At 39.0% G+C, this 27,505-nt stretch overlaps 1 long non-coding RNA gene across 1 annotated transcript in view; it reads right to left on the bottom strand.

Moving 5' to 3' along the window:
* LOC139186952 (uncharacterized) overlaps positions 1-24,819 on the bottom strand; it is a 264,026-nt gene extending 239,207 nt beyond the window's left edge. Inside the window, exon 1 of the long non-coding RNA XR_011570640.1 lies at positions 24,585-24,819. This is a non-coding gene — a long non-coding RNA (uncharacterized lncRNA). The remainder of the gene's footprint in view (positions 1-24,584) is intronic.
* Positions 24,820-27,505: the final 2,686 nt, after the last annotated feature.

Raw genomic sequence — 27,505 nt, 5'->3', positions numbered from 1 at the left:
ATGAATGAGCTTTTAAAAAGAGAAATGTGTCTTTCTTACATACATTTTTAAATGAATTCTTGTTTTATAGTCCCTGAATGGATTGATTTGTTCAGGAAAACAAAATCGAGCACAGATGTTTGGGCCAAGTGTGCTTGCTAAAAGGTATTCTCTATAGGATGACGCGTATGAGCATTCACAACCAAAGATGGACATGTTTTCCCGTTAGAGGGTCTTGTTTCTTCTCTGTCTTGTCAAAATTTGGATTTATAGACTAAACTGGTATAATAGTTATTTTAAAATATCACTAGCAAAATGAATGATAAATGTATATTAAAAGTTTATGAAACCACTTTCGTAAAAAAAATTAGACCCTTTAAAGGTTGAGATCATCAAACATTCTCCACTAGGTTGGGACCTGCTGGTTCATATTCTTGTTCAGAAGAAATTTCTATTTTTTTTTTTTCCTCTTTGAGCAATTGAGACTGGCTCTGGCAAGGATGTGTTGGCAGACTATGGCAAATTGCACAGCTGCTGGTTGAGACCATTGACAAAAACATATCTGTGGAATTCACTGAAGGAAAAAACACTGTCTTTATTGTGAGTTTGCTTTTGAAGAATTTCTGTTTCTCCTGGTAACTGTGGCCATAGCAATTACCTAAAATAAAATTGGTAATTGACTTTCTTTTCTGTATCCAAAATGGATAAAGGCTAACAGTGCGCTTCTAGGGACTTTAACATTAGTTATTATGGCCTTTATTTTTAATCTTCCAATGTTTTTGCTTATGAACAGAAGACCCACACATGACTTGATAATAACAGGTAGAGCATTTTCAATCAGTAATAACAATTATTCATGTGTTTGTAGGAAGAGGTTTTGAATATCTGAAGCTTTGGACTATCATTTCCCCAATAATTACTGATAAATATCTGAATGTATATAATAGATACATATCTCTCCATATCTCCATATAGATATGGCTTCAAATTTCAGTAAACTGATGAGGTCAAATACATTCACAGTACAATTGACTGTGCTATTTCAAAGAAGTTCAGGATAAGGTCACATCTGAAAAGGGAGCCCTCTCTTCATTCTGGAGAAAATGCCAGTTTGGAATTTTCATATTTAAGACATCCCCTGCCCCTGCCAATAAAATATAGGTTATATGATTCTAAAGTTTTCAGTTAGAAAGTTTTGCTTTCATGGCAGAGGAAAACTGCAAGTTATTATAGTCCATGATGTATATTTAGGGAAAATTGGGGGGGGGAACACATAATTTCAACTTATTTCTGGACTAAATTAATATGATTATATATTATTTCATACCACAGGAGTAAAACTATTCTCTCATTGAAGTTGATTCTTCTCCCAAATGAACTGGACTGCTAGTTATTTGGATCAATATTTTCTATTAATACCACAACTAGCCAGATTGTTTTAGGAAAGAATAAAATCATGTTTGTCACTAGTAATGATAAGAAACAGGTAGCTTGCAGAGTATGTGCCTACTAGTTTGAATTTGGGGAGGGGATGGTAGTGATCATTGGTGGTTATCCATCTACATTGCTGTCCTAGAACATAGTCATTATGTACAGACAGATGACCACTTGAGAGACTAACTAAATATGGCTGCCCTCTTGAAGGAAAGAAATGGAGACACATATGGCAGGCATATGTCTAGATGAAGATGTCATCTAATAAAGACTTAAGAATTAAGATCCTTAACTGGTAATGAAATATGTGTTGTAGAAGCCCTGTGCAGGTATCCTCTTACTAAGGAATATTCAGGAGATTCAGTTCAGTTGCTCAGTCATGTCCAACTCTTTGCCACCCCATGGACTGCAGCACACCAGGCTTCTCTGTCCATCACCATCTCCCAGAGCCTGCTCAAACTCATGTCCATCGAGTCAGTGATGCCATGCAACCATCTCATCCTCTGTCATGCCCTTCTCCTCCTGCCTTCAATCTTGCCCAGCATCAGGGTCTTTTCCAATGAGTCAGTTCTTTTCATCAAGTGGCCAAACTATTGGAGCTTAAGCTTCAGCTTCAGTCCTTCCAATGAATATTCAGGACTGATTTCCTTTAGGATGGACTGGTTTGATCTCCTTGCAGTCCAAGGGACTCTTAAGAGCCTTCTCCAGTTCAAAAGCATCAATTCTTGAGTGCTTAGCTTTCTTTATCGTCTAACTCTCACATCCATACATGACTGCTAGAAAAACCATAGCTTTGACTAGATGGACCTTTGTTGGCAAAGTAATGTTTCTGCTTTTTAATATGCTTTCTAGGTTGGTCACAGCTTTTCTTCCAAGGAGCAAGAGTCTTTTAATTTCATGATGTAGTCAGCATCTGCAGTGATTTTGGAGCCTAAGAAAATAATGTCTGTCACTGTTTCCATTGTTTCTCCATCTATTTGCCATGAAGTGATGGGACCGGATGCATGATCTTCATTTTTTGAATATTGAGCTTTAAGCCAACTTTTTCACTCTCCTCTTTCACTTTCATCAAGAGGCTCTTTAATTCTTCACTTTCTGCCATAAGGTGGTATCATCTGCATATCTGAGGTTATTGATATTTCTCCCAGCAGTCTAAATTCCAGCTTTTGCTTCATCCAGCCTGGCATTTCATATGATGTGCTTATTTATAAGTTAAATAAGCAGGGTGACAATATACAGCCTTGACGTACTCCTTTCCCTATTTGGAAACAGTCTGTTGTTTCATGTCCAGTTCTAACTGTTGCTTCTTGACCTGCACATAGATTTCTCAGGAGGCAGGTAAGTAGTGTGGTATTTCCATCTCTTGAAGAATTTTCCATAGTTTGTTGTGATCCACATAGTCAAGGGTTTTAGCACAGGCAATGAAACAGAAGTAGATATTTTTCTGGAACTCTCTTGCTTTTTCTATGATACAACAGATGTTGGCAGTTTGCCGTCTGGTTCGTATGCCTTTTCTAATTCCAGCTTGAACATTTGGAAGTTCTCAGTTTACATACTATTAAAGCCTTGCTTGGAGAATTTTGAAATTAGAGAATTTCAGATTCGTTATTATAAACTTACTCCATATGAACTGAGGTGTTGTCATTCAAACAAGTAAATGAGAGAGAATGAAAACTGAGAAATATGCTTCTGCTCAGCTTACTCTGCTTGTGTCTCCCAGCTAACCTGTCAACTAAGTTGAAAGATGTGCCTCCTAGATGAAGGAAGGTTCAAGTCTATAATATAGAATATCATAGCTCCTAAAGTGTCTGAATTAAAACAAATGCGGAGAGAGTTGACCTTCTGCCCAGTCCACTGGAATGGGAATCTTGAGCATAGCTCCTTGATAGGGAGTTTACCAGAAAAAAGTAGTTTGGTGAGGTGTTCCAGCATGCCAGACCCTTTACAAGGCATGCCTCACAGAGGAGGCAATGCTCTTGCAACCACTGTGAGGAGAGTCTCTCCCAGGAAGTCCCCCGTGAACCAAAGGTGACTGACAGTAGTTTTCAGAATTTTGATCTCTAGGATAACTGCTTCTGAGCCTCTTTTTTCTCACCTCAAGAAATTAAGTAGATGATTTTCTTAACAACCTGGACTACACACAAATTGTTAAGATAATAAAAAATGTATTCAATCAAAACAAAACAGTGAAAAACAAGTTAAGCAAAAGTATTTGTAGCAAATATCGAACACTCTTATCTATATTAGTTTATGTAAAAGGCTCATAAAAATAGTAAGAAAAGCTTCAAGAGTCTCAACTTATGAATGAGTAATTTATATTGAGAGAATGGAAACACTTTCAACATCAGTAACAACATAATACAAGTGAAAATGATCATATAATTCTATTTCTGGTGAAAAAATGAAAGGGATATTCTAGCCCCCAGCACAGAAAAAAAAAATAAATAAATAAAAGATGACTTTCTAGAAATCAGTTTGCTAATTCTTACCAAGAAAATTTAAATATTCATCTCCTTTGGTTTAGTAATTTTACTTCTAGAAATATATCTTAAAAAAGAAACAGCAATAAAAGCAGAAAAAATTCTGCACGACCACATTCATTAAAACCTGACAGATTTGTGATCATCTTGGCTCCATTCCTAACTAGTTTTATGGCATTGAGGATTATTTCTTTCTGAGTGAATCTCATTCTTATTATTTGTAAAACAGGGGATGGTGTTAAGAGCCTCTATCTCATACAAATATGAGTGTCAAGATGGTATATATGAAATGCTTAGCAGTATGTGTTCAGTAAATGAAAGAAATATATTACTAATACATCTTTAGAATATTAAAATATTAAGTAATATATAGAATTATCTTAGAATATTAAGTTAATAAAACATATAAAACTTCCCAGAGAGTCAACTTTCTGAGTGCAAAGTGCCAACAAAAGTGAGCTATGCTGAGTTGGATTAAGGCCCCAACTCCATACTTGGAGTAGAGCTCTGTAGACCTGCTTGCCAGCAAAACAACCATAACTGATAAAAATTATTTTTAAAAAAGCAGTCATTCAAAATCTCTGCAAATTTTCCTAGGGGCATATAGCTAATCAAAAACACACCCCATGAACTGTAGGCTGCCAGGCTCCTCTGTTCATGGGATTCTCCAGGCTAGAATACTGGAGCGGGTTGCCATTCCCTTCTCCAGGGGATCTTCCTGACCCAGGGATTGAACTCACATCTCCCACACTGTGGGCAGATTCTTTACCATCTGAGCCATCAGGGAAGCCCCCCTCCTTATCCCCAATCACATGCACACAATCATTTATTCAAGAATATCTCTTAAATAACAGTGAGAGCATGACCTGCACCCTCCCTCCTCTTCCCCAGCTCAATGTGATATAAGCTCTACTCTGAGTCAATATAACCCAGAACACAAGATTCCTGCTTCCCTTCTTCCCATAACAACAAGCCCAGGGGCAGAGGTGGACACGTTGGGGTGACCATATCCAGAACCATTAAAATATAGACTCTAAAACGGTCAGTTTTCAGCAAAAACTATGAAACATGCAAAGAAAGAGGAAAGCATTTCTCATATAGAGGGAAAAATATTAGAAGGCAATGTGAGAAGACCTGCATGCCAGACTTAACAGAAAAAAAGTACAAAACAGCTACTATAAACATGTTCAAGAACTAAGGGGAATCATGATTAGAGAAGTAAAGAAAACAATATGACAGTATCTTATAAGACAGAAAATATCAATAAAGAGATTAAAATTTCTTTGAAGAATCAGTGGAAATTTTAGAGCTGAAAGGTATACTATTATAATAGCTGGAGTGAAAAACTCATGAGGGGCTCATAGTAAATCTGAACTGGCAAAAGAAGAACTAGTAAACTTGATGATAAATAGATAGAGGTTATGTGATCTGAAGAACAGAGAAAAAGTGATGGAGGAAAAATCAACAGAGCCTCAGAGAAATGTAGGATATCACTAAACTTGCCATCATGCATGTAGCAGGTGCATCAAAAGGAGAGGAAAAAGGAAAGTTTTTTTTTTTTAATAAAATTACCCAAATTTGATGGAAAAAAATGTATCTAGACATTTAAGAATTCTCAATAAGGTAAACAGAAAAAGATCCACCCAGAGACGTATCATATAGAAAACAATAAAAGCCAAATATGAAGAGAAAATCTTGAAAGCTAAGATAAAAAGAACTCATCACAAACAAGAGAAGAATAATACTAACAAATGACTTCTCATTAAAAATAATGGAGGCCAGAAGAAGTAGGATGATATTAAAATTGCTAAAAAAATAAAAAGCCTGTAAGAATCTTACATCCAGAAAAACTATCTATAAAATATGAGGGCAAAGTAAAGACATTTCAAGACAAACAAAATCTAGAAAAGTTATTGCTAACAGACCTGTCTTGCAAGAAATACTAAAGGAAGTACTTCAAGCTAAAAGTAAGTGATGCCAGACAGCAAGTAATTTAATTCACCTGAAAAAAGAAAAACAGTTCCAATAATGGTGATTATGTAGATAGTTATAAAATACAGTAAAACTTATGCATTGTCTCTCCTTCTTTTAACTAATCTAAAAGCAATCACATAAAACAAAATGTATATAATTATGTCATCCTATAATTATAGAGATGTAATATATTTGATGATAAGAGCATACAGAAATTGGGTAGGAACAAAGCTATATTATAGTAAGGAAACAACTGTAATAAAAAAACAACAGAGTGTAACTGGAATCCATAGAAAGAAATAAAGAAATATTAAGAAAATTACTGTAGCAAACTATATGAATACATACTAGCTCTTCTCTCAGCTTCCTTCCTTAGAGTACAGAAAATAACATTAGGTAATAAATATAAAAATGTATTGCTGAATTGCAACATACATAGATGTAAGATATATGGGAATTATGGCACAAAAAGGGGAAGGGGAGAAGCCTTATATAAGAGTTATAAATTCTGTATCTAATTTAAATAAAGTTAATATAAATCTGAAGTAGATCCTGATAAGTTTAGGTGTATATGATAAGTACTAAAAAAACCACTGAGAAATAACTAAAAAATACTGAAAATATCAGTAAAGGAACTAAATATGAATAAATTTTTGGTATTTGGGTTAGGCAAAGCCATCTTAGATATAACAACAGAACTGCATGCAACACAAGCAAAAATTAAATAAGTTGGACTCCATCAAAAGTTAAATGTTTTGTGTTTTGAGTATAATCATTGTATGAAAAGACAACCCATATGGTGCAAAAAAATATTGCACTGGGAGATAATTTGTATTTAGAATACATAAAGAACTCTCTCAACTAAATAATAAATGACAACCCAATCAAAAATGGGCAAAGAAATTCAATAGACATTTCCCCCAAAGAAGAAATGCAAATAGCCAATAAGCACATAAAAGGATGTTCAACATCATTCATCATCAGGAAAATGTAGGATACAGTACAGTCAAAATCTCAATGAGACAGTAGTTCATACCCACTAGGATAGATTTAATTAAGTGAAAGTCACTCAGTCCTGTCCAACTCTTTGCGACCCTATGGAGAATCCATGGAATTCTCCAGGCTAGAATACTGGAGTGGGTAACCTTTCCCTTCTCCAGGGAATCTTCCCAACCCAGGGATCGAATCCAGGTCTCCTGTATTGCAGGTGGATTCTTTACCAGCTGAGCCAAAAGGGAAGCCCTATAGATTTAATTAAAAAGTCACAAAATAACATATGATTAAGAGGATGTGGAGAAATGAGAACACTCGTCCATTGCCAGTGGGCATGTAAGATGATGGAAAATCATCTGGTGGTTCTTCAACAGATTAAACATAGAGTTACCATGTGCATGCTAAGTTGCTTCAGTCACGTCTGACTCTGTGAGACCCTATAGACTATAGCCTGCTAGGCTACCCTTCCATGGGATTCTCCAGGCAAGAATACAGGAGTGGGTTTCCATGCCCTCCTCCAGGGGATCTTCCCAACCCAGAGATTGAACCCATGTCTCTTCTGTCTCCTGCACTGGCAGGCAGGTTCTTTACCACTAGCACCACTACCCAGCAATTCCACTTCTGGAGGAAAATTTAAGAGAAACGAAAACATATGTCCCCACAAGTCAGTTCAGTCGCTCAGTCATGTCCAACTCTTTGCAACCCCATGGACTGCAGCACAACAGCCCTCCCTGTCCATTGCCAACTCGCAGAGTTTACTCAAACTCATGTCCATTGAGTTGACGATGCCATCCAACTGTCTCATCATCTGTCTTCCCCTTCTCTTCCTGCCTTCAGTCTTTCCCAGCATTTTTCAAATGAGTCAGTTCTTTGCATCAGGTAGCCAAATTATTGGAGTTTCAGCTTCAGCATCAGTCCTTCCAATGAATATTCAGGACTGATTTCCTTTAGGATGGACTGGTTGGATGTCCTTGCAGTCCAAGGGACTCTCAAGAGTCTTCTCCAATACCACAGTTCAAAAGCAAGACCACAGTTCAAAAGTCCTCACAAAAACTTCTACATAAATATCCATAGTAGCAATATTCATAACAGCCCCCAAAGTAGAAACAGCTCAAATGACTCATCTAATAAATGATAAACAAAATGTGATCTGTGTGCTATGTTAAGTCACTTTAGTTGTGTCTGACTCTTTGCCACCCTATGGACCATAGCCTGTCAGGCCCCCCTGTCCATGGGATTTTCTAGGCAAGAATATTGTCATGGGTTGCCATGCCCTTCTCCAGGGCATCTTCCTGACCCAGGGATCGATCCTGCCATCTCTTATGTCTCCTGCATTGGCAAGCAGGTTCTTTACCACTAGCGCCATCTGAGAAGCCCTTATGATGTGTGTCTATGTATGTCTAATATGATATATGATTCCATTTACATGAAATGTCTAAAACAGGCAAATCTATTGAGACAGAAATTAGATTAACCACTTGGGGTGGTAAAGTTGGGGTAAAATGGAGAGTGACTGATAAATACGATTTATAACAAAATGTGCACAAATTCACAAGCATACAATATTAACTTTATCTACAGCAATAGGCTAGTTTATTGTGTGTGTTGTGTGTTAGTCACTCAGTTGTGTCTGACTCTTTGCGACCCCATGGACTGTAGCCTGCCAGGGTCCTCTATCCATGGAATTCTCCAGGCAAGAATACTGGAGTGGGTTGCCATTTCCTTCTCCAGGAGATCTTTCCAACCCAGGGATTGAACCCTGGTCTCCTACATTGCAGGCAGATGCTTTATCATCTAAGCTACTAGGGAAGCCCAGTCTAGTCTATAACATTCCTTTAATGTTAAATATCATGATCCTGTAAGAATATTAAATAGAGAAAAATAAAGATCTTTATAATGATAAAAGACATTAATCAGATAGCAATGTATGAAGAGACTGTAAGGATGAGGAAGAAGTGGCAAAATTTGGAGGACTATCCTTTATGGCATCACTGACTTGATGGACGTGAGTCTGAGTGAACTCCGGGATTTGGTGATGGACAGGGAGGCCTGGTGTGCTGCGATTCATGGGGTCGCAAAGAGTCGGACACGACTGAGCGACTGATCTGATCTGATCCTTTCGGAGAAGATAAAACTTGATGGAAGAGGTAATTGGTTAAATAGCAGCTCTCTCGTGAATAAACATGTTTTGTTTTAAAAGGGCTCTTTTCTCTTAAGTAGCTTCTATTTTGTCAGGCAGTTTTCAAGGAGTTTTACATACATTATCTTTAGTTCTCACACAATAGGTTGTTACAAATGAGAGCTCTTCAAAAAGGTAATTTTCACATAACAAGTATATGGTGGAGTTAAAGACTAAAATTCAGGAATGCTTACCACAGGGTTCTATGTTGATTATTATAAAAATGTGTGAACCACAAAACACATTTTATTAAAACATCTTTTTCATATTATTTGATTCAAAATGAAGAGGAGAGAATTGAAATGTGTGGTCAAAATCATTAATCTGTGAATAGATTCCAAAGTTCTGAAGGAAAATTCCTGAGACTTCTTAAATATTGAAGGTGAAAGTTGCTGAGTCGTGTTCAACTCTTTGCAACCCCATGAACTATACAGTCCATGGAATTCTCTAGGCCAGAATACTGGAGTGGGTAGCCTTTCCCTTCTCCAGGGGATCTTCCCAACCTAGGGATTGAACCCAGGTCTCCCGCATTGCAGGTGAATTCTTTACCAGCTGAGCCACAAGGGAAGCCCAAGAATACTGGAGTGGGTAGCCTATCCCTTCGCCAGCATATTTTCCCAACCCAGGAATTGAACCAGGGTCTCCTGCATTGCAGGCAGATTCTTTACTAATTGAGCTATCAGCAAAGCCCTCTTAAATATTAAACCTTAAAAAAAAAGCACCTCAGATCACAGTAGTAAGTTTCCCAAGTGAAAGTAATTTTTTTTTTCAGTCCTTTTTGGATAGGTATCATTAAAGACTTATTTTTCATTTAATTCTTTAAAATTGATTGGATGAGGTCAGTCAATGGAGACTCTTGGTCACATTTATGAAAAATCTTAAGAGATTTTTTTCTCTCTCTGGTTTCAAAATGTATCATTCCCTGGTGGCTCAGATGGTAAAGAATCTGCCTACTATGGAGGAGACCTGGGTTTGATCCCTGGGTAAGAAAGATCCTCTGGAGAAGGAAATGGCAATCCACTCCAGTATTTCTTCCTGGAGAATTCCATGGACAGAGGAGGCTGAGAGCTATAGTCCATGGGGTTGCAAATAGTCAGATACGACTAGAGCGATTTACAGTACATAAGTATCTTCTCAGCTCAATATACTGCATCAATATCCCTCATGTAAATAATGTCTTAAACAATATATACTCAAACACTGCATTCACCCTTATGCTTCAGATTAGATATTAAAGAAAGAAAAAGACTAGGCTTAAGAGGATTTTTAAATTATCTAAAGGTTTGCAGTTATTTGTTATCTGTTCATGTTATTATACAGAAAAATGACTGTTTCTCCCTGATGGAGAGGTAAACCAGCAATAGGATTTTGACAAGAAGATTTGCATGATTCCAATTAGGACTTAGGTCATGAAGAGTAATAAACATATTGGTTATAATCTCCTGTTTGTGTGAGCCTCTTAGAACATGGAGTCTCTGATGAGATCATACCTTTCATTACACAAGCATCTGGTCCTAGAATACCTCGGTTTGGTTCAGATAGGCTGATTCAGACCGGACTATGCTGATTAGAGGGGAGAAAAAGGGTGGGCTCCAATCAGAGTAGTCAAAGCTTAGACCAGTACTTTACCTTTAGGGATTGATTGATTTAATATGTTGCAAATTTATAGCGTTTGATTCATTCACCCCAGAGGAACCTCAAACAATTCCCAGATAAGCAAAATGTCCAACACGTCTTTGAGAATAGACATATACATGATATGACAGCTGTTTATGTCTTTTAATAGAAGGGGGGGATCTTTTTGCTTTCCAATTTGGCAATGATATATTCTCTTTGGCCAGCAGAGTAGAGATACTATGGATTAAGATGCAAAGTACAAAGAGAGAAAGGTAGATCATAGGAAGCAATCACAGGGTGATGAGAAGACAGAGTAGGAAATGCTGATTTAGATAAATGAGGCATATTAAAGGTTAAAATGTCATTTATGAGGATCCTTACCCCAGAGGAATTTATCTTAAGCCCTAAAATAGATTGACATAAAAGTACAAGGTTTTTAAAAAATACATAGTCACACAAGTACAGTCTAAAACCTCTTATTTAAAAAAAAGAATATTATGTAAGGAGGACATTAATTAAAAGCTCTCCCCACACCCACACCAAAATAAATGCTACAGAGAAGAATAATGCTGGAGAAAGACATCCCTGAGTTTCAGCTTCCTTATCTATAAAAATCACAGTAAAAATACTTGCTAGTTTGAACTTGAGGCCTCTGAGATTCTTTCCAAATTATTTTTATGATTCTAGGTAAGATAAACTCATTGTAAGTTCAAGATGTCACATTTAGCAGAAGGATATGAATTTTAAAAAGGAATGAAGATGCTTCGATGGGATGAGCCACTAAGGATAAACTATTGTGCAGTCTGACAGGTTTGTGATGGACACATATGTATGTGTTAGGAGGGAGAGATTTCCCCCAGCCTTTAAATCACACTGCCATTACCAAAGCAAATTCTCACAAGGAATTCTCAACCTTAGCTGTGTATTAGAATCTGGGGAGCTTTAAAAAATCCTGAAGTCCAGGTCATGTCACAGACCAATTAAATCAGGCTCTCCAGGGATGGGACCTGCACATCAATGTTTTTAAAGCTCCTGGGGGGATTCCTTGTGAGCGGTGATGAGTACCACTGCCTCCTGCTTTCATGTTACAGGTTCTAGTTTTTCCTTGTTCCCCATTCATGTCCATTCTCCCTTCTTAACCACTTGTTTTCTAGACTTTGGCTTCCAGCAAAAGACACAAGTTAATAAACAACAGCTTCAAATAGACTATGTAACCAGCTCTGACAATTGCATAAGGTCAAATTCTTATAATAAATTATATCTATATCTATATTCCTAGAGCTCAGCTTTTCTGATTGGAACCTGACCCATTTGTCTTAGGGCTGGGTGAATAGAATCAACAGGCTTTGCTATCTTGGCCACGACTTCCCTTTGTCTGCTGCTGCTGCTGCTAAGTCGCTTCAGTCGTGTCCGACTCTATGCCACCCCATAGACGGCAGCCCACCAGGCTCCCCCGTCCCTGGAATTCACCAGGCAAGAACATTGGAGTGTTTGTCTACTGGCAGGGAAATCCAAGATCTGACAACGCCGGATCTTCACTGAGCTTTTGACAGCAACCTGCTAAGTCAGAGCAGTGACTCTCCCTCCATTTTCCATTGTCTCTGTCCCTGCCCATTACCGGTGTACAGTGCCCTGTCCTGTACGTTTACCTTCCCCGCTGTCCACTCAAATCCAACCAACAATAATCAGCTTTTCCAATCACCTTTTTCTGATACCCCTTTTAACTATTTCTCTGATTTTGGTCATGCCTCTGAACTTTATGCCATCTCTTCACATATGTCTGTGATATTACTACTGTTCTCATTTGTGCCACTTCCTATTCTTTGTTAAAAATCTTAATTCTTGAATTTAGAATGCAATAATTCTTATATCTCTTCCTATCTATATGAGACAAAGTTAGGAATGTAATAGAGGCTCACTGAATAACTGTTGAAACGAATAGATTTTTATTGAAGGTCCATTATTTATTTATTACTATACCTGTTATGTTAGAATGGGGCTGGCAGTTTGCCAGCTTTAAAGAGAGCCACAGTATTAACCCAGAGCAACTTCTGTCTGCCTGCCTTTAGGACACATTAACACCTACAGACCTGGCTAATAAATTTGTGACTTAGTTGTAGAAAGATAACAAATATGCAAAATGTTTTAGCCTTAGAATTTTGAAAAGGAAAAAAAAATTTATACCTAACCACTCAATAATAGAAAATATTTTTCTTTGAACAATTTATTTTAGCTTTTTATTTTTAGAGCAACATTAATAATCTGTTTTCAAAAAAGCATATTATGATACTATGTTATATGACATATTTCATTTAGCCTCATTTTGAAGTCTGAAGTGATCGACTTGTTTTTAAAAGCTGCAGCTGCAAGTAAGAGGAGTATGCGAAACTCACACTTGACACTTGAAAATCAAAACTTTAGAGATACAAAATTTTTCAATTCAATAAAAATTATGTACAGTTAGATCTTTATTCCATATGTAAAATTTTATAGTCTGCTCAATTTTTACTTAAAAGAATAAGAATTTTGCAATAAAGCCTAATTTTTAACGCCCACATAACATTTTATTCCATAAATGTAGCCAGTTTACTTAATCAATCTCCCACTGTACAACATTTGATTACAATTAATGGTTTACTCCTACACTGTTCATGGGAATGTAAATTGGTATAGCCACTGTAGAGAACAGTATGGAGGTTACTTAGAAAACTAAAAATATAGAGCTATGATATGATCCAGCAATCATACTCCTAGGCATATATCTGGAGAAAATCATAATTCAAAAATATACATGCACCTCAATATTCATTGCTGCGCTATTTACAATAGCCAGGACATGGACACATCTTAAATAGCCATTGACAGAGGAATGGAGAAAGAAGATATGGTATTTATATATACACAATGGGATATTACTCAGCCATAAAAAATGAATGAAATAATGCCATCACAACAACATGCATGGACATAGAGATTGTCATATTGAGTGAAGTAAGTCAGAGAAAGACAAATATCATATGATATTGTTTATATGTGGAATCTAAAAAAATGGTAAAGTGAACTTATTTGTGAAACATAAATTGAGTCACAGTTGTAGAAAACAAGCAAGGGGAAGGAGGGGGGAGGAATAAATTGGGAGATTGGGGTCGACATACACATTGCTGCTGCTGCTACTGCTAAGTCACTTCAGTCGTGTCCGACTCTGTGCGACCCCATAGACCGCAGCCCACCAGGCTCCCCCATCCCTGGGATTCTCCAGGCAAGAACACTGGAGTGGGTTGCCATTTCCTTCTCCAATGCATGAAAGTGAAAAATGAAAGTGAAGTCACTCAGTCGTGTCCAACTCCTAGTAACCCCATGGACTGCAGCCCACCAGGTTCCTCGGTCCATGGGATTTTCCAGGCAACAGTACTGGAGTGGGGTGCCATTGCCTTCTCCGGACATACACACTACTATACATAAAATAGATAACTAATAAGGACCTACCGTATAGCACAGGGAACTCTATAAATACTCTGTGGTGACATGTATGAGAAAAGAACCTAAAAAAGAGTGGATATATGTATAACTGAATCAGTTTGCTATACAGCAGAGACTAATACAAAATTGTAAATCAGCTATACTTAAAAAAAATGTTTTTAATAAAAAAGATAAAACAAGATATGGTTCAGTCATGTATCTGCTCATCAATCTTTTTGACCATGATTTTAATAATAACCTTAGGATAAAAATTTTAAGGCAAAGCCACTTAAAACATATGTGCATTTAAAAATGTTTCATACATATTTCCAGCTTTTTCTTAGAAAGGGTATACCAATTATATCTTCATCAATAATTTATCCTTTTTATTTTGCCAAGTTGTTAAGCCCAATTATATAATTATTGTTTTAACTTGTATTTCCTGTAACCTACAGTTCCAAAGACAATACAAATTTCTGTGGTTTGATAGGCAGAAGGATGCATTTCTTCCTCAAAATTTAGTTTACAGAATTCTTTTATATGCAATAAATAAATAGTGATAGAAAACACTGATTTCACAAAAGGGGGAGAAAGAAGCATAATTTTGAAAGGAGAGTAATGAAAGCCAAAGAAGTAGGAAAAATTGCAGAACAGTCATTCTTTCCCCATCCCAAAATCAGCGGTGGACAGCGAGGGGAGAGATTTGCCTAAAGTGGGGATTAAGTTGCTCTGGATATCAAACAGATTGTGTAAACACTCTGGCTGGGACTCTGCAAGTATTAGATGTTATAATTAACAGGGCATCAAGCCAAACATTATACATCCAAGACTGATAAAGGAAGTTAGAGTAGAAATTGGAGAAGTGTCGATAGATAATTTCACAACTTAGTTGAGCTCAAAATGAGATCCCTGAAGATAAAGACAATAATTAACATAACCATATTATGATAAAAAGGGAGAAGGGCTGGCAAATTACTCAGAATTACACATCAGTCTATTTGAACCTTATTGGGAGAGAAACTGCACAAGCCTTATAAGGAATCCAATAGAGCTCTACTTAGCAAGACCATGGTTAGAGGGAATGGAGCCCCTTGCTCTCGTTATTTGGGCTCATTGGAATTTTTTGAGGATATTATTACAGTGAAGGTGCGAAGTCATTTTCAGAAAAGAGGAATCATACAGCATGTGCTATTTTTGCTTTGTTTGTGCGGGTCTGGAGCTGGGATACTGCCTACTGAGAGGAGACTTCATTTGTAATCATATACAAGCTGTGAATAATCTGGATCCTTCTGAAGTGGTTTGTAAGAGGAAATGCTTTGTAAATTTCCAAAATTCTTGTTTAAGAAAAATCTTCTTCTACCAGAGGGGACTGTCCTTCTATAAAGTCTTGAGAACATGGCTGTTTTGAGATGAGTGGACTAGCGTAGCAAATGTATGAGGTGGCTGGCAGGCAGTCTCAACCTACCAGCTCCCCCAAAGCCTCTGGGGACCTCTAAGAAGCAGCACAGCCTGGAGGCTTGATTATTGCCCAAAGTTCAAAGAAGGGGAAAGAAAACACAAGAGGGGAGGATCTAAATGACAGAAGAGAGATAATGTATAACCAGTATGTCACACAGGAAGGCTTTGAAGGACATGCCCCTCCACCCTCTCTTTACTCTCATTTTGAGTCTTTCTTACACTGTATCTAAGGTCCCCTGAACCCACAAAACTGGGCAGAAATTTTCTGAGCCAATTATTTGCTTGACAATTCTTTTCTCACATGCGAGGAAATAGAGAACAATCTATCATTTCCTGCTTTAGACACAGCTGGGGGAAAAAAAGAAGCCCAACACATGTATTAGCTTTCAAGTATACTTTTCAAGGACATAGGGGTAAAGAATTTGCCTGCCAGTGCAGGAGATGCAAGTTCAGCCCCTCGGCTGGGAAGATCCCCTGGAGAAGGAAATGGCAACCCACTCTAGTATTCTGCCTGGAAAATCCCATGGACAGAGGAGCCTGGCTGGCTACAATCCATAGGGTCACAAAGCGTCAGACATGACTAAGCACATACTTTTCAACAGAATAAATATAATGTAAGATTTTTTTTAAATGTTAGCAATCAATAATCTGCCTGAGACAGTGGTCACACCCTACTGTTTCATGGGCTTTGGCTTGGCCAATCTAGCAACTTTCTAGTAAAAAAACAAAACGAAACAAAAAGACAAAACCTCTTTAAATATTTGAGTCCCTATCCTTCTTCTGAAGCTATTTGGATTGCTTCTAATATAGGCTTTCTGCCCTAGTTTAGAATAATTTCCTGTAATCCAGACATAGTGGTTGTAAAACTGAATAACCACAGAACATTTACAAGCCCCTTGAATGACCCATCCTGCCTGGAAAAAGGTTCCCTTCCTTTGGCAGCATCTCTGAAGCCACGATCTGGGCATCCTTGGACAGAACATGCTGTCCTGGCTTAACGGGCACAGGGTGAGCGAGAGTCTCAGTTGCACCTGCATGGCCAGGTGGTGCCCATAGTTCGTATTTATTTTCAGAAACCAAGGACAGTGTTACTCCACTTTATTGAACCACAGCCCCAGTTGTGGGAAATCATGGAGATCAAATGTATTGGCCTAAAACAAGCTTTGGCAAACCTCTGGGAAGAACATGTCTTTTCTGTCCTAGTTGAGTGGATACATTTCCTCGCTTCGAATGGGGTCATGCAACCACAATTCCTTGTAATAGCTTCCTTTAATAACCAATACCTTTGTCTGGGTATACCTGGCTCTGTCTGAGTTCCTAGGGTAGATTAAACACTTTAAAGTGGATAAAAGAAAGAAAATTACAGTCACTGTGCTCAACTGAGTCTGATGCTACCAACCAACCTTTGTGATTGTCAAGAGGTGACAGAGAAGATGAGAAATGGGAGGACTTCTCAGGATTGCTTATGCTCCCCATTAAATTAATACTGAAAGACTTCAGGGTCAATTCAAAAGCAGGAAAGCATACTTTAGCCAGTAGGAATGTTTCTACAATTAGGCAAAGCAAGTAACTGTGCATATTTAATTACCATAAGTTTTCTTCCCCCTGTCAGCATGGAGAATTGGTTTTCTGAACTTCATACTTTCACATGACATCTCTCTCTATGCCGTATCTTAAACTAAACAGGTTCTCATAAGATTGCCACAAGTTTCTTATGCTACTAATGAGTAATAAGCAACTTAAAGATGAGTACAAGTTGTCATCAGATCTACAACAGTGCTCAGTAAATGGTAAACTTGCACTGAAAATCTGTTGCTATCTCACTGATATGTTTTTGGGATATCAAGAGACTCATCCTTCTCTGGTATACATTTAGATCTTTTCTATCCTTAACACCAGTCATGCCACTTGATTTCCCAAGAATAAAATTTCACATTTCTCTAGGCTTGGAAGATTCTCAATATTTAACCATGTCTAATTGAAAATGCAAATACATATAAGGGGAGTGAACCCAAGGTCTCCTCTTCCGGCAATGTGTTCCTGCTCTCCCAAAGTATTTCTCTTCTTCAGGTCCTTGCTTCCTAGTATCTTCTTTATTATCTGAAGAGGCATGCAGAAGATAATTAGGATATTTTGTTTTCCCTTGCATGGAGATTAAAATAGCTGCTAATTTGTTTTAGTGTATTAAGTCAAAGAATTTGCTCTAGCTCTTCTTGAAATTTTTGATTTGCAACTTTGACGCATCTCTGTGTTAAAAACCAAATTCTACTTGGCTTTTTGAAAGTCCAGGATAATTTCATATTTGCATAATTAGCTTAAATAGTGAGTAGCTGAGCCTTTCTCTGAAAGCCTTCACCATTTGAACTACCATGGTGTTCCTTTTTGGTATGTAGGGGAAAGAACATTAATTTTTATAAAACTCCAAAAGACAAAAGATCAGTCAAAGCAGTGATGGTCTATATCCTATTATGCATAGGAATTCAGTGTTAGAAAGAAGGGAAAATTTCACAGTTTTCAAAAATTTATACTCCAACTGCCTTAATCCACAAAGGAAATGTCAGGGTTGCAATACAGGAGGAGACCTGTTTCTAATTCACATCCCTGTCTGCGGATTTGATGCTTTTTAGAGTTTGGAGAAATTCATCCCCTTACTCCCAGCTTCACTGTGAAGTCTTTGAGTGTTCTCCACTCCTCTCTGACTCTTTCAAGAATAATTAGCACCCTCATCAATTTCCCTGCCGCTGCTCATTTGACAAAAGAGTGCCATTTGAGTGAAATGTTTGCATTCTCTGCTGAGCAGAATTTGGGAGCGGTTTCTAATTCTATAGGTTTCACAGCAGTGATGCTCCCAAGAGAGTCATAAGTGAATTTGTGGTAACACAAGCAGTTTTTGATGACCAGCAGTGTTTGAATTGGCCTTTCATTTCAGTGATTAACAGGTGTGGTGCCAAAGCCTTTGGTTTCAGCTTCACTTACTTCAATAGCCTGCTTCTGCTTTGCTACCAGCTCTAAGAAACAATAGTATCAGACTTACAGAAGAGCAACTAGCCTTCCACACATTAAGATTATTTCAGAAATGATTTAGGTAGAAAAGTCTAACCCATAGCACTAAATAGGCACAATTTCCCAGCTTCTTACTTTCACAACCATGTCAATAAAATAACTTATTTTACACTAGGTGTCTTAACTAAACAATCTCTTTTAACATCAGCACTACGTAACAAATTATGACCATTAATCAATAAGACCAATCCTGAATCATTAGCATGAGGATGAGTCTTTCCTCCTGAATTTCTTCCTTTTTTCTCCACGTGCCTACACTTGGGCAATATACTTCCAGAAAGTTTCCTCTTGCAAATGATGATCAGAAAGGAGAGCGGGAGGATGTAAACATAATAATTCATGTTACTGTTTGTTTTCAAGTAGCCTCAAAGTTGGTTTGAAGGGTTAACCAAAAAAAAAAAAAAAAAAAAAGAGTTTTGAAGAGGAATGATAAGCTATTGAAATGTTTTCCCAAATTGCACTGATGTCCCTTCACTCATCTGGAGTATCTACTGTACACTGAGTATTGCAGCTGGCTCTGGGTGAAATGCCAGATAAAAAAACCACATTGTTTCTGCCTGTTTGAGAATGAGAGACAGGCCAGTGACACATGAAATAAAGAGTAATACAAATAGCTAGCAGGGTCAGGAAACTGAAAATAAAGGGATTGGCCCCCTGGAGCGGAGACTGTCAGAAAAGTTACGGCACTGAAGGCAGAGGGCACAGAGACAAGAAGGATCGAGTACGTGGGCCAATGGGTGAGGCTGAGTCAGCTGCACAGGCCAAGGAGGATGCCACTCAAGTGGCTGTGGATCCCGCTACATTTAGGTTCCAGATAATGGCATTTGTAGTGAGAGAAACTCTAGTTTCTTAACGAGAGAACTGAGGCAGAGAAAGCTTTTGTGTATTTCCTTATTGCAATCTGGATTAGACTGGATGTTCAGGATCAGCTAAAGTTCACTTTTAAAAGAACAGTTGGAAGCAAACAATCATTGATAGTAATACGAACAATCAAGGAAGTGCTCCAAATCGACTAACTTGTGGTTAGTTATTCTGCAGTATGTACTTGCTCAGTCAGTGTCCAACTCTTTGCAACCCCATCGACAGTAGCCCACCAGGTTCCTCTGTCCATGGAATTTTCCAGGCAAGAATACTGGAGTGGGTTTCCTACTCCAGGAGTCTTTCTAGTTACTTTAGGACTGATATTGATCAAAATAGTAGATTGAATCTAATGAATTCACTGGTGCTAAGTCACTTCTGTCATGTCTGACTATTTGCGACCCCATGGATTGTAGCCCACCAGGCTTCTCTGTCCATGGGATTTTTCAGGCAAGGATCCTGGAATGTCCTTTTGCCATTACCTTCTCCAGGGGATCTTCCTGACCCAGGGATTGAACCCACATCTCTTATGTCTCCTGCATTGGCAGGCGGATTCTTTACCACTGGCGCCACCATATTAATCAAAATAGTAGATTAAAACGAATGAATTCACTTGAGCTCCAACTAACTTCAAATGTTACTGAGTCACTGGAGCCATCCACGTCTCCAAATGATTCACCTTAAATAATTGTAAGGCAAAACTATTACCTGAGATGTGATCAAATCCAGACACCTAAGACAGGAAACCTACAGATTCAAGGCTATTGACATATTCCATTCCTTATCATGACACTTAAAATCCTGAAGAAATAAGGACTTCTTATTCACAAGTTTATGGAATTCACTGGAGCCAAGGCTGACCTTGTAATCCCTGCCGTCAGTCTTCAGAGAGTTCTCACCCACAATATAACTGTTTGATAGCAGACTTGTCATTATAAGATCTGGACTTAAAGTTGAAATTTATGATCAGCACAACATTCATGATATGCCCTGCAGTGTGACTCAAGTTTTGATATAGCTTGACATTCACTGGAGAATATTTTTTAAAGGCAAAACTTGGCTTTAGTTTTAGTCATTGGTGCTTTGTTATCTAAAACAGAAGAAAGCATTTATCAATGCATCAATCAAGGTTTCGGGGATCTCAGAATGTAAAATTACTTAAGGGGACTCAGGGGAGCCATCCCAAACTGTCTACCTAAAATGACTTCAGTGTTATTTTTATTTTTTACTGTGAATACTAAAGTTATCTGATTATAGCGACTTTGCCTCACACTTACTCAGGAACAGATTCATGACCCTGCTTTCAAGCTGAATTTAAACCTTAGAGAGATTCCAAAGTATAAATAGAGCATCATAATCAATACCACCCTTTTACAAGACTCTGGGAAATACGTTAGAAATTCCATTCTTCTAAAATGAAACATAAATTAATGATATTTTCAAAACATAGTTTAAATGATGTATTCTGGCTGCATCTTCAGGGTTGTTTCCAAAACTCAGAAATTAAACTATAGCATATTTTATTGAGAACACTGCATACTTTGGAATTGATAGGAACACATGCTACAGCTTTTTATGTACTGTGTTTACGTTAATTTATTCATTCTACAAATATTTATTTAGCACTTATTATGCATCAAAGATCATGAGAGATGCCAGGACACAAAAGGAAATGGGAAGGAAAACTATTTTTGTCACAATTCATTTTCTCATTATCTCAAGATATTCTAACATTTTAGACTGTTCAGTCCATGATTCTTTTTTATCCCCACAGAATTTAAAGACTATTTCAGTGAGAATCTAAATAAAGACTTCAGCTAAATATAGGGATGGTTAATCTAGGTTGATTATTAATAACAGGTTGGAAATTATTAACATGCTTCCCAACCATTTTAAGATTGGTTTTTCAAGTATTGTTTAGTCACTCAGTCCCACTTTTTGCAACTCCATGGATGGCGGCATGCCAGGCCTCCCTATCCTTTACCATCCCCCAGAGCTTACTCAAACTTATGTCCATGGAGTCAGTGATGTCATTCAACCATCTTTTCTTCTGTCATCTCCTCCTCCTCCTGCCTTCAATCTTTCCCAGCATCAGGGTCTTTTCGAATGAGTCAGTTCTCAACAGGTGGACAAAGTATTGGAGTTTCAGCTTCAGCATCAGTCCTTCCAATGAATATTCAGGACCGATTTCCTTTAGGATGGACTGGTTGGATCTCCTTGCAGTCCAAAGACTCTCAAGAGTCTTCTCCAACACCACAGTTGGAAAGCATCAATTCTTCAGTGCTCAGCTTTCTTTATAGTCCAACTCTCACATCCATACATGACTACGAGAAAAACCATAGCTTTGACTAGCTGGACCTCTTTTGGCAAAGTAGTCTCTGCTTTTTAATATGCTGTCTAGGTTGGTCATAACTTTTCTTCCAAGGAGCAAGCATCTTTTAATTTCATGGCTGCAGTCACCATCTGCAGTGATTTTGGAGCCCCCCAAATAAAGTCTCTGTTTCCATTGTTTCCCCATCTATCTGCCATGAAGTGACGGGACAAGGTGCCGTGATTAGTTTTCTGAATGTTGAGTTTTAAGCCAACTTTTTTACTCTCCTGTTTCACTTTCATCAAGAGGCTCTTTAGTTCTTCTTCACTTTCTGCCATAAGTGTCATAGCATAGTTTGGAGCAAGTAGGCCACTATATTCAATTCTTGATCTTCTTTGAAGAAATGATTGCACCAGATTTCAGGGTGTCATTATAGAAAGTATAGAGGTAATGAAAGGGAATAAAAGGGCTGAAGGGAAGCCAGTTTCTATCTTGATCGCAGGAGTTAGGCGGAGGAAGACAGAGTGCAAATAAGGAGACACATGTGGCATCTTTGAAGACATTCATTTTTTAAGAGCTTGTAATATTCTGCAGAGAAACGGTATGTGTCTCTACATGTTAATCATGTTAGAATCTTTGACAACCACATTAGTGTGAACATAAAAATCAGTATAAATTAAATGGACATAAGAAAGGGGAGGTATTATTGTAATTCCTCTATATGATTAGCAAAGCATGGATTTCTTCTTTTCTAGTAAGTGTGGACATGTTGTAAATACTATGGACAAAATACAGAAGATGAAAATGAACCAAGAGAAATATTTACGATGATCCTTACTTTGGCTGCCTGTGAGAATTGCAAAAGTGTGACTGTCTTACTGCCAATGAAGACAAATAAGATAGCACAGCCTAGGGGGCTAAAGCAAGTATTACGTTTGTCTCTATGATGATAGGTTTGAAGGCTGTGAAATATGTGGGCAAAAACATCTGAAAGCTTGTAAGTATAGGTCTGGACAGGAGGAGTAGGAAGGTTGGCTTAGAAAGGTAGATCTGGGGATGATCTGCAAGATGCTGCTGTTGTATCTGGAAGCCCACAGGAGTCTGCCAAGGAGAGGGGGTTCTGGGAGCCATGTCACCCAGGAGTCAAGCCAAGTTGGAGGTGGTCCAAGACATGGGGATAGGAAGGCTGGGGCGAGACTGCAGAGACACATTTCTGGAGCTTCAAGATTTAGTGTCTGTACTAATCCTGCCCCTTCTTATGGCTAGACACTTGCATTTTAGAAACTAGCAAGTAAACAGCAACAGCAGCGAAACCAAAAACAAAGAGAAGACAGATGGTTGTGAGAACAGAGAGATGCCCACAGAAAATGAAAATGCGACCACAGACCGGTGTGAATGGCAAGTACACCAGACACATTTAGTTACTTTAATTTTATAAAAATTTTTTGCTCACATGGTTTTTAATTCAAGAAATACATACATAATACCTTATATGCCTAGGCTTTGTGCTATAAGCTAAAGATATAAAGGGGTCGAAACCTTCTTCCTGCCTTCAAGGTGCTGCCAGACTAGTGGGGTTAATTGAAAAATCACACCGACACATGTGTAACTTCAGACTGTAACAGATGCAAAAAATAAGGAAAGATGGAGGATGCTATGAGAACACCGAACAGATCCAGTTTGTGGGGGAGCATAGTCCAGGAGAAGGTGTGGGTGGGGAAGGAATAAATACTGGGCAGAGGGGACATCAGATGTCTTGTTGGGAAGGAGGAGCTTAGAGCATAAGAAATACTGAGATAAAGTTGGTGTAGCTGAAGCCCAGTGAACAAGCTGCTCTATTTTTTTATCTTAGATAATTTGATACAATATCTACTGTGCCACTTATAACTTATGTTTGATTCAAGTTTTAAGTGCATTTGCTTTCCCTGACATCATAGATTGATACTATGGATCAGCACTTCAGAATGGGATTTCCCTATCCTGGGCAGAACACCTCAACAAATTTCCTGGTTAGCACAGGAAATGACTGAAGAGTCGGCAGTCTGGCTGAGAAACTAAAACTGATGAAGCAACTTTAAGCAGGGAGCAGAAATAGGGATAATAAAGGACTAAATGGTGAATTACACGTCAATTGCGGCTACAGGATTTCATAATGGAAAATACAGGGAGGGCTCAAGGAGGAATCCTCTGAACTGGGCTTTGAAGGATGGGTAGGATTTGTCTTGAAAGGGAAGGAGAAAAGCTTTACTCGTATGAGAAATGACATGAAGATTAGACTAAAAATGGCATCTGTGAGGTCTGGTAAGATAACCAGGCTCTCACAAATAAATGGTGTACATTCCACAGTTGTGGGAGCTAACACTCTAGATCAAGGAGAACTTGGAAACATGGGTTGAGGAGCTCATATTTTAAGCTGGGTCCTGGTGACTTGCCTCTACAGTTTGAAGGGTGAGGTCTAAGAGAGGCAGCTAACCTTCCTGACTTAGAGGACCACCGGAGCCCAGAAGAGGTGGAGGGGGACCAGTGTCCCTTCTCACACAACAGCTGATGAAGGGCCAGCTGTGCCCAAACTCCATCCACTCCAGTAGAAATATTCCACCACACCAGCAGCCAACAGCCTGTCCCAGCACTGAACACCAACCTATAGCTCTTCCTCTCCTTGCAAGGCTATTAGCCGTGATTCTAACACTCAGCCTGATCTAACTTAAACGGTATGCTTAAGACTCAGCAGTTGTCTTGTTTAAGTACATGTTAAACGAAAGCTAGAAACAGCTCTTACCTCAGAACGCAGCACATGGTAAGTGGCAATAAATAGATGGTATGGCCTCTTTCTTCACAGCAACCAGCACACCCTAGTTTCTCTCTCCCAACTTGCATTTTCTTTCTACAATTTAAATGCTATCATGCGCTTTATTTTTCTAAACTGCTTCTGGTTTTTGAACACCCACAGCAGATGGTCTCTGGGTCTGAGCCGTAGCACTGGCCTCACCTGGGAGCCTGTTAAACACGCAGGTTTCCTGGTGCTCCCCCACCCCCTCATGCAGCCCTGCTTAACCAGAAACCCTGTGAGGGAGCGGGGGGAGGGCCCTGAGTGCTGTGGTTTAAAGAGCCATCCAGGTGATTCTCCAGCGTGCTAAAGGGGAGAATGACTCCCCTGCAGTATGCAGCTACTACGGCTCCTTAGAATATCTTACAAGGTTCTTTACAGTCTGTCCCTAACGCACTTCCCCGGCCGTGGTCAGCCTTTGCTCTGGCCCACAGCCCAAGCCCCACACTGAGGATTATAGACAATGTACAATTTTCAGAGCCGCCTGACCGCACCGAGCCCTATAATGCACCCATGCTTTTGAATGGTCATTCCTAGGATCTTGTGTGATGGCACTGCACTCATTCTGGCAAACTCCACCTTTTCTTTCAAGTCCACCCTCAACATTCCTCAGCGGAGCCCAGCACTTACTCCCTCCTTGGTCCCAAAGCCCTTTGTTTCTCCTGCTAATATAACATTATCACAATGAACTGAAGGCTGTTTCTGTGTCTGTCTAGGCTCAGGACAGAAATCTTGTTCCAGTCAATGCTGAATACTTACCCACCTCAGACAGTCATCAGAAGCTGGACTCCAATCCCAGTTCAGCTGACTGACTGGTGCCCTGGGGCACAGGGCTTCGCTCTGACTCCTGCATCCCTATTTCTGCGTCTGTAAAACAAAGGGGCAGATTAAATAACTCTGGGGCTTCAAACTAGGACTCCCCATTTCTAAGATGCAGCCTGGTGATTCTTAGGCAGTCTGAAGTTTGAGAACCACTGTTTATAGCCTCCTTACCCATATAAAATTAAAATACCTCCAGCTACGTCGTATTTAGGAAAATGTCATTTTTAGTTCTTGCTACTTCAAATAATTCAGACTCCTATATTGCTGCCTACTAAGCAAACCATAATAAGGAAGCCAAATTGCTTCTTGGACTTTTGGCTAAGAACAAGCATAATAAGGGGTTTCCCTGGTGGCTCAGACAGTAAAGAATAGGTCTGCAATGCCAGAGGCCTGAGTTTGATCCCTGGGTCAGGAAGATCCTCTGGAGAAGGGAATGGCAATCCCAAGGAAGAGGAGCCTGGTGACCTGCAGTCCATGTGGTCACAAAGAGTCAGACATGACTGAGTAACTAACCGCACAAGCATAATAAGGAGTTTTGTATCTACCATCAGCTGTACTAACTTAAGGAACTTTCTCCTAATTTCACAAGTCTGTGGAGGCCCAGCAAAGAGTTACCAGTGACTTGAAGAAGAAGCTGAAGTAAGGTCTGGGAAGGAAGTGGGAAATTTAAAAAAATATATTAATATATGCTACAGTCCATTAGAACAGCAAAGAATCTGACACAACTGAAGTAAATTAGCAGGCACGCATGTTGGACACATTTCTGTTTGACCAAACAAACAAACAAACAAAATTAACAATTCAGTAATCACATATTCAAATAATCAAATCCGTTCCCAATTAAAGATAAAATGTCATAGCCTCTCCTGCCCCAGTTTCTCAGGAGCTGGTTGTTGTAGTTTTTATAAAGTGGTAAGATTCCAGGAATGTGCCTATCTGAATATTTTTTTTCTTATCAGCAATGGCTGATTCAGGGGCAAAGACAGGCCACCCACAGTACCTCTAAGCCACAGTTTGCTACCAGCAATGATTTGGTTAACCTTTGATTAAACATAGGAATTTAAAGCATGAAAAGGTCTGGAACCCAACACAACCTTTTGACACAATGCTGTCTGTCATTAATGATAATCCACCATTAGATGTTCAGCTTTGAAAATGGAATTAGACGACTCCAGTTTGCAGCCCTAACCCTGTAGTACTGTAAACTGAACCCTGCTGGGTTTGGAGACTTCCTGATTTACTGCTTCGCCTTTTAACTGTTTTCAGGCAAATGGGAGTCGGGGGCAGAGTAAAAGAGACCAGGGATCAAGTGAGCACAAACAAGGCGTCTCAACGACCATCAAGGGAAGTGACTTTTGGCTTCAATAAGTCACCAGGTCAAAAGAGCTTTATTCCCAAATTGATTTAATCTTCCCTCTTTTCTTTCTTTCTTTTAAACTAGGTGTAAGAATTTCCTTGCTGGGACATCATGCAAGAAATATTTGGTATCCTTTTTCACTTCCTTTTAAAAACAACAGCAATAATGTTCGAGTTCCCTGGGGTCCCTCCTAAGTCTCAAAGACTTTTTTCCTTTTTACCCACAGTGGATCGCTGTGCCTGAAGGTTCCACATCTCATTTCACACGTAGTGTGACGTTCAGAGCAGGGTTCAGTATATGTCTAAACAGCCTGTAGAATGAACAAATGACCCAATCTGCCTTCTAGTTCCAGGACTGTGGTTTGCACATTAAAGCAAGTTTTAGACAACAGTAATATTACAGGCAGTTTACCCGACCTCTTCCTGTTAACTGCTGCTGCTGCTGCTGCTGCTGCTGCTAAGTCGCTTCAGCCGTGTCTGACTCTGTGCGACCCCATAGACGGCAGCCCACCAGGCTCCCCCGTCCCTGGGATTCTCCAGGCAAGAACACTGGAGTGGGGTGCCATTGCCTTCTCCGTTCCTGTTAACTATTGCCTTGTTATTCTCAGGTTCACTTTTCTGGCTCTTGAAATCCATGGCCACCCTTCTCGACTCCCACCTGGTAGATTTGGCTAATTGGAGGTTAGCATCTCTCT

This window comes from Bos indicus, chromosome 14 (assembly GCF_029378745.1).
Source record: "Bos indicus isolate NIAB-ARS_2022 breed Sahiwal x Tharparkar chromosome 14, NIAB-ARS_B.indTharparkar_mat_pri_1.0, whole genome shotgun sequence".
NCBI lineage: Eukaryota > Metazoa > Chordata > Mammalia > Artiodactyla > Bovidae > Bos > Bos indicus.
The sequence above is the reverse complement of the archived record's forward strand: the minus strand, read 5'-3'. Positions and strand labels throughout refer to the sequence as shown.